The sequence below is a fragment of the Ptychodera flava genome, chromosome 22, assembly GCF_041260155.1.
Source record: "Ptychodera flava strain L36383 chromosome 22, AS_Pfla_20210202, whole genome shotgun sequence".
Lineage (NCBI taxonomy): Eukaryota > Metazoa > Hemichordata > Enteropneusta > Ptychoderidae > Ptychodera > Ptychodera flava.
Window position 1 is genome coordinate 13,834,220 of NC_091949.1, and position 13,389 is coordinate 13,847,608.

Consider the following 13,389-nt stretch of genomic DNA (forward strand, 5'->3'; position numbering starts at 1 on the left):
GAGATCTAAAGAATACGGCCATGAAGTGCACACTTGTTCCGTCTGATTGCGTTCTCCCATCGGCGGAAGTCCATAACCTTGGACATTGGTCGATACAAGTCTGTTTATATCACAGGCAATCGACTGACTGGTGTGCGACTGATCTGTACCGGTAGCAATCAGAGTAATCACGGGGTTTCCAAAAGTTATACGTTCTGTTTCGAGGAGGGATGTGGTTGTGTAAGGGATTGAAAGGCAGATGTTATGGGGGAAGGATAGGAAGGAGACATACAACGCACTGTTGTCGCTTTCCACGATACATACATCGGACTGTTGTCGCTTTCTCACGATTTATTATTAATTTTACTTAGAAATATTGAATGTTATCTTGAAACCTCACATTACCAGTTTGGTTTCAAATCTGGTCACTCGACCGATATGTGTGTCTTTGTACTTAAAGAAGTAATCAATTACTATAGAAAGCATGGTAGTAATGTCATTGTCACTTTCATGGACGCCTCCAAGGCATTTGACAGAGTCAACCACTGGGTTCTCTTCAAAAAGTTGATTGATCGCAAAGTACCAGTGTATTTTGTCAGATTTCTCCTGAGATGGTATCGAACTCAACAGACTTTTATTCGCTGGGGTGCATGTACCTCCAGTGGTTTTACTGTCTCCAATGGTGTAAAGCAAGGTGGGATCTTGTCACCTAAGCTTTTTAATATCTATATTGATCATTTGAGCTTTATGCTGTCTAATTCCAAAACAGGTTGTAACATTGGAGGACTTTTCGTCAATCATTTAATGTATGCTGATGATATTTGTCTGATTAGTCCTTCTGTCAAGGGAACTCAGAAGTTAGTCAATATTTGTAGTGACTATGGTGATACTCATGATATTTTGTTTAATAACAAAAAGACCAAATGTATGTGTGTGAGATGCGATTCATCTATGATTCGTCACATTCCTTCTGTGTATCTCAATAGAGTTAAATTAGTATTTGTCACAAAGAAGACACATTTGGGTTTTGTTCTCAATGATCACTTTCGTGATGATGACGATATCGAGCGACAGATGAGATGCTTTTATATATCAGCTAATATGCTTATGAGAAAATTTTCTCGATGTACCTTTGAAGTCAAGAGTGTTCTTTTCAAAACATATTGTTATCAATTGTATGGCGGTCCAATTTGGATGAAATATTCTGTTAATATTATGAGGAAATTGAAAGTTGCGTACAATAATGCTGCTCGTCTTTTATTGGGTTATGATAAACGTAGTAGTGCAAGCTCTATGTTTGTATCTAACAGAATCAATAACTTTGATGCCTTGCTAAGAAGGCAAATTTATGGTCTAAAGCAAAGACTTCTGAGAAGCAGTAATGATATTGTACGATGTGTGTATGACTCATTATATTTAAACTCCGAAATGATAAAGTTATGGAACAAGCTTCTTTTTGTATAACTTAACCAAGCTGTGTATATTTATCACCAGATTTTCTTTTGTTGTTATATGGACAATGAGTCCGATATAAAGTCTATAATAATAATTATCAGAGTACATGCTTACATTTCTTAAACTCTCTTCGTTCCTTGGTGACGTTTGCAGAGACTTTTTCAGAAGGCAACAAGGCTGAACTTTTTATTCGACAAAGCTTTGCGTCGTTTCCTCTACAGAGCACCCCTCCCACAGTCTGACGGTTCACCCATCAAAAGTTGGAATCGCGAAATCCTCAGTACTTTATCAACAGTTTTCGTTCTTGCGATGCTCATCAACATCTTTAAGATAGCTCTCCGTCAACGACCACCCCGTGCGCTTTGTAATTCTTACAAAATATTGCTTTCGCTTTCAGATATATATCCTTGGCCCACAGCTATAACCTGCCAGTGCGTTTTGCGGGAAGAGCGCATATCTATAGTCCTGTGGCATTACCAGGGTGTAACTTCTTTTCATCCCTGAGATACAAATTAGACATGAAACCCATAAACGAGTGCGTATGGTCAACTTGTTGTGATGCAATTGCTGCAAAAAATTAACAAACTGAAACAAGTTTTATTTGTCTTTCCCTCTTCTGAGTTCAAATTTCCACGCCTGAAATGATACTGGTTCCAGAATTTCTGAGCTGAACCAAACACTGACCATATCTGAACGTTTAGGGAAATCCGGATAGTTTCTTGAAGCGGATAACTGCTTTTGTCATTCATTTGTCACTCAAATTATTTCAAACAAATAACTTTATATCTCTCCGGTAGATTTGGAGTTACAAAGGCTTGTTTTGAGTATAGTACATAGCACATACCTCAAAAAATATTTTGAAACAGCGCAGTTGCCATAATTTTCAAACGTAAAAGCTCCAATAGCTGTAATATTTGGTGTATTTTTTCCAGCTTTTTTCTGTTTGTAAGATAAAGTTTCTTGCTCTACTCCTAAAACCCACAACGAAATTCCCATAATTCCTTCTGTTCGACATACCAGCACAGCCTGTGTATATGTCAACATGCCAGCACAGCCTGTGTATATGTCAACATGCCAGCACGGCCTGTTTATATGAGCTTTTCAGTCAATCATTTCAATCGTTTTTCAATATGCTGTTGTCTCTCACACTCACACACACATACATTATATACATACATACACACACAAACATACACACAAACAAATAAATGAATACATATGTGCATATCCATATATATATATATATATATATATATATATATATATATATATATATATATATATATTAACAAATTGTTTGTTTATCTATTCATTTATGTTTGTCTGTGTGTTTATGATTTATTTATGTATCTGTATGCTTGTTCGTATGTTTATTTATTTATTTATTTGTTTGTTTTTTTTGTTTGTTTGTGTCTTTGTTTTTCGTGGTCCCCTGTTGTTACACCGTTGACGTCGATATATCGAATACGGCCATTGCTGCACTAGGTTGTGCACATTTGTTCCGTCTGAACGTGTTTGCTCATTGGCGGAAGTCCATACCCTTGGACACAGGTGCATACCACACTGGCAATTCCAGGTCCTGTACCCTTGGACATGGGTAGATGCAATCGACTCGCTGGTAATACGACTGAGCTGTACTGATAGCATCACTGGTGAGAGAGATCTAAAGAATACGGCCATGAAGTGCACACTTGTTTCGTCTGATTGCGTTCTCCCATCGGCGGAAGTCCATAACCTTGGACATTGGTCGATACAAGTCTGTTTATATCACAGGCAATCGACTGACTGGTGACGTGTGCGACTGATCTGTACCGGTAGCAATCAGAGTAATCACGGGGTTTCCAAAAGTTATACGTTCTGTTTCGAGGAGGGATGTGGTTGTGTAAGGGATTGAAAGGCAGATGTTATGGGGGAAGGATAGGAAGGAGACATACAACGCACTGTTGTCGCTTTCCACGATTTATTATCAGAGTACATGCTTACATTTCTTAAACTCTCTTCGTTCCTTGGTGACGTTTGCAGAGACTTTTTCAGAAGGCAACAAGGCTGAACTTTTTATTCGACAAAGCTTTGCGTCGTTTCCTCTACAGAGCACCCCTCCCACAGTCTGACGGTTCATCCATCAAAACTTGGAATCGCGAAATCCTCAGTACTTTATCAACAGTTTTCGTTCTTGCGATGCTCATCAACATCTTTAAGATAGCTCTCCGTCAACGACCACCCCTTGCGCTTTGTAATTCTTACAAAATATTGCTTTCGCTTTCAGATATATATCCTTGGCCCACAGCTATAACCTGCCAGTGCGTTTTGCGGGAAGAGCGCATATCTATAGTCCTGTGGCATTACCAGGGTGTAACTTTGTAATTCTTACAAAATATTGCTTTCGCTTTCAGATATATATCCTTGGCCCACAGCTATAACCTGCCAGTGCGTTTTGCGGGAAGAGCGCATATCTATAGTCCTGTGGCATTACTAGGGTGTAACTTCTTTTCATCCCTGAGTTACAAATTAGACATGAAACCCATAAACTAGTGCGTATGGTCAACTTGTTGTGATGCAATTGCTGCAAAAAATTAACAACTGAAACAAGTTTTATTTGTCTTTCCCTCTTCTGAGTTCAAATTTCCTCGCCTGAAATGAAATTGGTTCCAGAATTACTGAGCTGAACCAAACACTGACCATATCTGAACGTTTAGGGAAATCCGGACAGTTTCTTCAAGCGGATAACTGCTTTTGTCATTCATTTGTCAGTCAAATTATTTCAAACAAATAAAAACTTTATATCTCTCAGGTAGATTTGGAGTTACACAGGCTTGTTTTCAGTATAGTACATAGCACATACCTCAAAAATATTTTGAAACAGCGCAGTTGCCATAATTTTCAAACGTAAAAGCTCCAATAGCTGTAATATTTAGTGTATTTTTTCCAGCTTTTTTCTGTTTGTTAGATAAAGTTTCTTGCTCTACTCCTAAAACCCACAACGAAATTCCCATAATTCTCTTTCGACATACCAGCACAGCCTGTGTATATGTCAACATGCAAGCACGGCCTGTTTATATCAGTCAAGCATTTCAATCGTTTTTCAATATGCTGTTGTCTCTCACACTCACACACACATACATTATATACATACATACATACACACACAAACATACACACAAACAAATAAATGAATACATATGTGCATATCCATATATATATATATATATATATATATATATATATATATATATATATATATAATATATATAATATATACATATATTACATTTATATATGCTATGTGTATACATTTTTTATTTGATTGTATGTTTGTTTATTTGTTTGGTTATCTATTCATTTATGTTTGTCTGTGTGTTTAAGATTTTTGTATCTGTATGCTTGTTCGTATGTTTATTTATTTATTTATTTGTTTTTTTGTTTTTGTTTGTTTGGGTCTTTGTTTTTCGTGGTCGTCTATTGTTACACCGTTGACGTCGATATATCGAATACGGCCATTGCTGCACTAGGTTGTGCACATTTGTTCCGTCTGAACGTGTTTGCTCATTGGCGAAAGTCCATACCCTTGGACACAGGTGCATACCAGACTGGCAATTCCAGGTCCTGTACCCTTGGACATGGGTAGATGGAATCGACTCGCTGGTAATACGACTGAGCTGTACTGATAGCATCACTGGTGAGAGAGATCTAAAGAATACGGCCATGAAGTGCACACTTGTTTCGTCTGATTGCATTCTCCCATCGGCGGAAGTCCATAACCTTGGACATTGGTCGATACAAGTCTGTTTATATCACAGGCAATCGACTGACTGGTGTGCGACTGATCTGTACCGGTAGCAATCAGAGTAATCACGGGGTTTCCAAAAGTTATACGTTGTTTTCGAGGAGGGATGTGGTTGTGTAAGGGATTGAAAGGCAGATGTTATGGGGGAAGGATAGGAAGGAGACATACAACGCACTGTTGTCGCTTTCCACGATTTATTATCAGAGTACATGCTTACATTTCTTAAACTCTCTTCGTTCCTTGGTGACGTTTGCAGAGACTTTTTCAGAAGGCAACAAGGCTGAACTTTTTATTCGACAAAGCTTTGCGTCGTTTCCTCTACAGAGCACCCCTCCCACAGTCTGACGGTTCACCCATCAAAAGTTGGAATCGCGAAATCCTCAGTACTTTATCAACAGTTTTCGTTCTTGCGATGCTCATCAACATCTTTAAGATAGCTCTCCGTCAACGACCACCCCGTGCGCTTTGTAATTCTTACAAAATATTGCTTTCGCTTTCAGATATATATCCTTGGCCCACAGCTATAACCTGCCAGTGCGTTTTGCGGGAAGAGCGCATATCTATAGTCCTGTGGCATTACCAGGGTGTAACTTTGTAATTCTTACAAAATATTGCTTTCGCTTTCAGATATATATCCTTGGCCCACAGCTATAACCTGCCAGTGCGTTTTGCGGGAAGAGCGCATATCTATAGTCCTGTGGCATTACCAGGGTGTAACTTCTTTTCATCCCTGAGATACAAATTAGACATGAAACCCATAAACGAGTGCGTATGGTCAACTTGTTGTGATGCAATTGCTGCAAAAAATTAACAAACAGAAATAAGTTTTATTTGTCTTTCCCTCTTCTGAGTTCAAATTTCCTCGCCTGAAATGATACTGGTCCCAGAATTTCTGAGCTGAACCAAACACTGACCATATCTGAACGTTTAGGGAAATCCGGATAGTTTCTTGAAGCGGATAACTGCTTTTGTCATTCATTTGTCACTCAAATTATTTCCAACAAATAACTTTATATCTCTCCGGTAGATTTGGAGTTACACAGGCTTGTTTTCAGTATAGTACATAGCACATACCTCAAAAAATATTTTGAAACAGCGCAGTTGCCATAATTTTCAAACTTAAAAGCTCCAATAGCTGTAATATTTGGTCTATTTTTGGAGCTTTTTTCTGTTTGTAAGATAAAGTTTCTTGCTCTACTCCTTAAACTCACAACGAAATTCCCATAATTCCTTCTGTTCGACATACCAGCACAGCCTGTGTATATATGTGACTTCTTACGTTATATAATGTTGACGTAATATCTGAAACTTTAATCCGAAACAGAAATCATAACAATGCCTTGTGTTTGGAGGACTGACGCTCCGAGAGAAGGAGAATAAGCTGTTTTGTTTAACTGAACAAAAATAGTGAAAAGTATATGACAAGCTTTAACTATGGTCCCTTTTGCCAATGCATTTTGCATTTGAATTCGTTAAGAATTAATACTTGTAAAAAATAATTTAGAGCAAAACGTGCTGTGTTGAGTGCAGCGCCCCTTAATGTGGTTCGTTTCGTACGGCGGAGGCTATCTCAAGTAACTCACACTTCATTATGGTGTTGATGTACCGGCCTTCTTAAGATCAAGGTGAAATTTACAGCTGAACCTTTATCGAGCCCTCTCTCTTGCAAACGTAGCTTCAACACTCCGATAGATCCAGAAAAAGTTTGACTTTAGAACAACTTGTTGAATTAATATATTTTATTTACAAGACATTTTTCGATAAAGTTTAGACATTTATAAAACTTGTGTCGATATTGTGACAAACTATTTTGATTGCAGTCATTTGGTCGAACATGAAATGTAGGTACATCATTAAGATTGTAGAACAATACTGATATTCAACAGAAACGTGTGACTTTCTTCATTGCATAAACGAATGAGCGGCAGACAGGAGGTGTGTTTTCTAACGGTCAGTTTGGATTGGATGAGGGCTGTCTTGGCTAAATCGAGAGAGAAACTCCTCGTCTGTACACCATCATGTCTCACCGCCGGCGCTAACCATGTACGTTTCCGGGATAGTGATAATGTATGGACTGTATTAAAGCTTGCTTGAATTATTACAGAAGGCATCTTTGATGTATCAGACATTGATTTCGTCGCGGTTGTTTGTGCAAAATATTCGGAGAAATTCTCGAGCTCGCAGGGCCCAGGGGGCGGTCCGCAAATCCGCGTGTGGGTGACATAGGTGTCACTGTCATGGGCGAATAGGCGTGCCGTGTTAGTTCCAATAGTTACTGTTTATCAAAATGAGGGTATCGGCACCTGATCATCCAGAGAAATTACTCTTTGCTTAACAAATTAATCCATAAAGCTTCAGATTAAAATCTAATCATAAACCAACAAACCCGCAAAGCAGTTTTAACTTTATCTATAACATAATCTGGCCGAACAACATGCCAATATGAGGTGAATTTCACAACTCAGGTGTAATTTATTAGTAAAATGTCGGTTTATAGCTCTGACGTTTAATATACTATTCACTTCCTTTTGTTACATGTTCTCGCTACAGTACATCAAAATACAAGGTATTTGCCTTAAAATACAGCGCATTGTGTATAAAATACAGTGTTATTGTTGACAAATGAATTCTTGTGCGGACTAAAATTCAGTCATTAACAATAAATTGAACTTCAGACACAATAAGGCTATGTTGAAAGATTGGAGATTTTGAGAGGCAAAGAACTGAGTAGACCTACCGACGTCGTCCGCGTCCGTTACTTCCCACTAACTACCCGAAAAAGTTTGATGAATTGGATGCCATGAGGTCGTCGACACGTGACTTTTCTTACTTTACGTGTATGTAAAACCTCTTTTCGGTACTTTACTCTTGAGCGTGTCGATGGCATTCGCCTTGAGATTTAACGTAGTTACCAATCTATATCATAAATTGTCCTTGGTGTACCTATGTCTACACCGTCGTGGCTCTCCGACCACAGTAAGGTCGTGATATGTTAATGGGGCTGGTAAGTATATCTAAGACAATGGGGATTTTCAGTGGACTTTTGTTGTTCCAGGTATGGCGCTACAATCAGCTCCATGGCCTTGAGGAACAAAGCCGAAACCAACGAAAAACGTGACCCATAAAGGACCAACTTTTTTCTTTATTGCCTAGAACATCAGTTGTATATTTATTACAGAGATTTTGCTAGCCAATCTAATTTCCATTTATAGGTCATTTATAGGTTGTTTTGGAGATTACACAGACACCTGTTGATTAAGAACGATAAGGATGGTCCGTTCTATTATTAACGTGACTAATTGTCTTGACAAGAATGTTTTTACGAGAATGTTATCAGTGAAATGTGCTTTTATGAGTTCGCGTGATTTCTACAAGTGATGGTTACGTAATGTTAGGTATGTAACTGTTCGTTGACAGACCACTTTCTAGATATTTCATTGGAAACATTTTGTAAGCGATTCGAGTAATTTACTTCAGAATATGTTAAAAACATATAAAATGTGGAGTTGTAATCGGGAGAGACAGCTTATTCACCGACGAGAAAACCGACGAGATATACTGGTGCAAAATCGTTCAATCTTCCGCGAGTCCAGATTTTGGTTCATTTTTGTGACCCTGATACGGGTCATCCGTACCTTAGCCCGGTCGAAAAAACACTAAAACGCTAAAATATTCTTCAAATTCCCCAAGAACGTGATCTACCGCTGAATAGCCTGGACCATATTCTCCGCTTTTGGCCTTCGGACGAAGGCCAAAAGCGGAGAATGGGGTCCAAGGCTACCGCTGAAAGACTAACGGCATATTTCTTATCTGTCTGGTTGTCCACGCTAAAGTGATTTTCCTGATTTTACGGGCTAATATACTTGGCAAACAATAACACGAGACGACCGGGCGAAATGACCTAATTAAGATTACGCTTATCGATCAAAACTATGTTGGCCATGTTTTGAAGCCGGAGAAATATGTTTTTGTAATTTTAGAATACAGAACATTAATTGTTAGCAATTTCGAGATCAGTGCATGATGGTTAGGAGCCAATCATTGCGTCTTCTATTCACTTTTATGCTTTGATTGGCGGAGAGACTACACGAGAGACGCAAAAGCTTGATTTCAGAGGATGAAGAGAACCCTGACCAACCACAAATGATTTCGAAGAATCCTTAAGTAATTACGCTACGACTTTGGTGAAGAAAAGTGGCGAAAACACAGAGTCTGCCGTATTTTGAGGAAAGCAAAACTCGATAGTCTCAATAAGTATTTACCCGTATTGGGCACTGCTTATATAAAGAATTCAGTGAATTCACGAAAGATGTGCAAGTGGATGATTCTGAGGGTCTCCACTAGATCATGGCCTTTGTGGATTCAAAACTTGGCGGGAAACTTTTGCTACATTTCGGATTTCTTGTGTAGGCCAGCAGGGAGGGGGTTACTCGTATTCTCCTCATTTTAGGACGAATTCCTCTGCAAACCCACTCCACGCACATACATCCTTTCTGGCTACAGCTAATGACGCCTGAGCTCAATCAGGGGAGGAAGCCATGCTACAGACACAACGACAGTCTCTGCGGAGTCTGCATGAATATTTCACTGTTTCCCCAGTCTCGGACCCCAGTTGTGTGCGCACGCGTAGATGACGGAGCAGAGTGTTTAAAGGGCAGGATGGGCAAAAGTGAACTTGGTAAGTCTACCTGAATGGTAAGGCCATGGAATTAGAAGCGTTTCGTATCTTCATGACAACTTGCGTTATTGAAGTCAAGGTACTTCTTACAGATCTGCAGTCCAAATATGCAGATCCTAACACGAAGAGGTGATTATAGGACCCGTGAATTTGGTTTTTGAACGTGCAAAAATCAAATTAGAGGACTTTTAAAGACTTTTTACCCAGCATTGTTACACTTGCCAAAAATATTCACACGGCTGAAAAACGAAGATAATGAGGGATTTCGGGGAAATGTGTATGTTCTTTCTTTTCCAAAAACATGTTTACAATCTTGGCAGGTGTCATGCATGGCGGTAGCACTCAACGCCTGGAGGTAGCTGTGTGCTACCTCGATGCTCATTCTAAAACGGTCATCTAGTACATGTAATATGTTACATTCCTAGTAGCCGAGATTCTATTCGTCCGCTTGCCTCCGTACCTCCGACCCACTCCCTGCACTCCTAGCTCTTTGCACTTTAGGCTACACTCCTAGCTCCTCGGTAAATATCTGATCGGATCTACAAGTCAGAGGTCTTTGACCTTTGGTGTACAAACGCATTGCTGTATCGGTGGTAAACCAGCATAATTTCACAGCTCTGGTATCCATGCGACAGAATGATGTAAATTAGGTGATAACGGACCGACAAATAGTCAAGGCCGTTTCCCCAAATAAATATTATTCCAACAGATTTATCCATAGACAGTGGAGACTGTCTATAATTTATCACACATAAGAAGGCGGTTTCTCTAACATATGCAGTGACCCATGAAATCCAAACTAACAACTCAGGGAGGGGTATGGTCGTTGCATTCCTATCACGGCGAGGACCGTGTTTCTATGTTAGCCGGTATACATATTTGGACCTTTTTGGGGTTGGCTTTTTCGCAAGCCAGAGCATTTTTTTCCTGCTCTCGCTAAAAAATATTGGGTGATAAGACTCGTCGAAGAGGGCGTGGTGTACGACGATGTTTTGGGGTGGGCTTTTCAGCAAAAATACGACAAAAAAATACGACAATCCACAACGATACCACATCATTTCAGCGTTAGTTACACGACTATGAAAGATCAATGATACTTTATAAATATAATAAAAGTGTAGATTACGTCAAAAAGTAACCATTTGTTTACGCGCTTTTCTTCGTATCTCCCGAAATATAAGCAATGATAACACTCCTTCTAAAACAATCAGTAGCGTCCTGACATTCATTTGTTTGTTTTACCGATTACAGGTACTATCCGTTACATGTGTTTTCCATCATTCCGTCACATGATATCTCCATAAGAAGGGCAATTTTCCCGCCAAAAGTAATCCATCACAAAACCTCGTGTCCTTGACATATCCACTGACATCACTGTTGTAAGTAACTAGGGGATAGACTGTTGGATCTTGGGAAGGGGTAGTCGGAATGTTGATGTGCGATCTGTTTTTTGCTTTCAAGGGTGACCTGGAGGTTTAATGACGTGCATAATTTACCCCAAAATGTCCACTTTTTTATCTGGTTGATTCCTTTCTTCATATTTTTCTAAAACACCCAACAGGACTGCAAAAATCTCTTCACCGCAAAGTTGGCTCTGCATATTTTGGTTCTATTTTGACCACCCCTTCCAATATCTAATGGTTGATCCCTGTCACGACTAACACATGAGAGGCCAAACTGATAACACATGGTTTCCAACACATTTTTCAACGAAGTCTGCATTTGCTGACAACTACGACGCTGTGAGTCGTATCGCCTTTCCTCGTTTCACACACCAGAGCTTTGATACGTTCCCTAAAAACCGTTACTGCGTTCCTCGACGAAGCGTGAGTCAACTGTCTGAACGGTTGATTTGTGACTTTGTAAAACTCTAAAATACTTTCGAAACGGACGTAAAGATTCCAGGTAAAGTAAACCGTATATTGTGCAAGTGCAGCCGGTGTGTTTACGGCGACAGTGTTGGCTCCCACTAAGTAGACAGCAACGGTTTGTCTGGGGAAAAAGTGGACACACCGACCAGACAGGAGGTTAACGTTATCAAGCATAGCTCTTATGCATGATAAAGTTGTTTTCCGAGCCTTCTCTGTAATTCCCTAGGTTCTCAATATAATGCAGACAATGCCTGATGATAGATCTGCACTACGTTGAAAGCATGCACCATTTTCGCGAGCGCACACGTGGACACGTATCGGATAGTCCGATTCATTCTTGAAGCGCAAATCGAATTGCTCGCAAACGAATTCACCCGATCACTACCAAAATGCTACAGGTGGCAAAAAGCTGACCTCTGAAGAACTCTTGCTCTACCATATAGCTAATTCTACCACCCAAGGCCTCGAAACGACGATTAACAGGCTTGTTTTGCAAAATGATAACAGCCTTGTCAGAAACCCAACGCCACTTGACAATAAATCACTTTAATCACGCTAACCTTTCGAATAGGATATACAAGAAACAAAACAAAGTTGACGAGGGCCACATTATTATTTCCAGAGAAGTTTTCCAGCAAAGACACTGAGAATATACCCATTTTGTATACGATGAAAAAAATGTTGATGTGACATTTGTCGGACTTTCAGACATCTCGTTAACCGCTCACCAGGGAAGTTACAAAAGTAGGGGCACACATTAAAAACTTTGCGGGAGATATTTTACTTCTTAAAAATGGATTATGACTTCCGCAGACTCAAAGACCTGATTTTGAAAGGAGGGGTCACTGTTATTTGTATTTAATTTTCAGTGGGATGCTAAATAGAGTTTTTTCTGTCAAAGAACGACTCCATGCCTTGAGGGTTGGGCGCTGTGGGAGCTGAAAAGCCACGATTGTCCAATCTTGTTCTAATATGGGCGGAGAATTTGATCTTGAGGAGGGGCTGAAGAAGGTGGACCTCATAGAATTTCGCCTTCATAAAGGCAATTGAAAGCCCTTTGTTGTAAAGAGGAAGCAAAGCCTTTTCTGGCAGAAACAAAATCAGTACAAACACGCTCGAAATCACAATTTACTTGAACTTGAACAGTTTATCATCAAAAATATCAAATTCAGCCTGATAATAGTGACGCCAAAAGACATGCTGTTACCTGTGCCGTTTGAATACTATCGTGAAGAACGTGCGCTGAACTTGGCGACTGAGATAACACCGTTCAAACTTCGAAGAAATCTGTATATCACACTTTCCGAACCGGTTTGTAGAAAGCTCTCACGGTATATTTACTACAGCTACGGCTTTTGATAACTACCAATAGCTTCAATTCTGGAATTTTATTGTTTTATATTATATATTTCGCTTGTCGCTCACCACCCTTATCCCTTCTATTCAAGATTCGTTTTTTAGTTTCCTACATATTCAGAATAAATTACAACAGCTCTATACTGTCTCAGTCTGAAGTACTATAATGCAACATAAAACATTCAAAGTAACATATAACAATCAAAGAAATTTATCCGGTTTATAAACCCCACACTGTCAGCGACTCTAAATTTTCAAGTAATTAC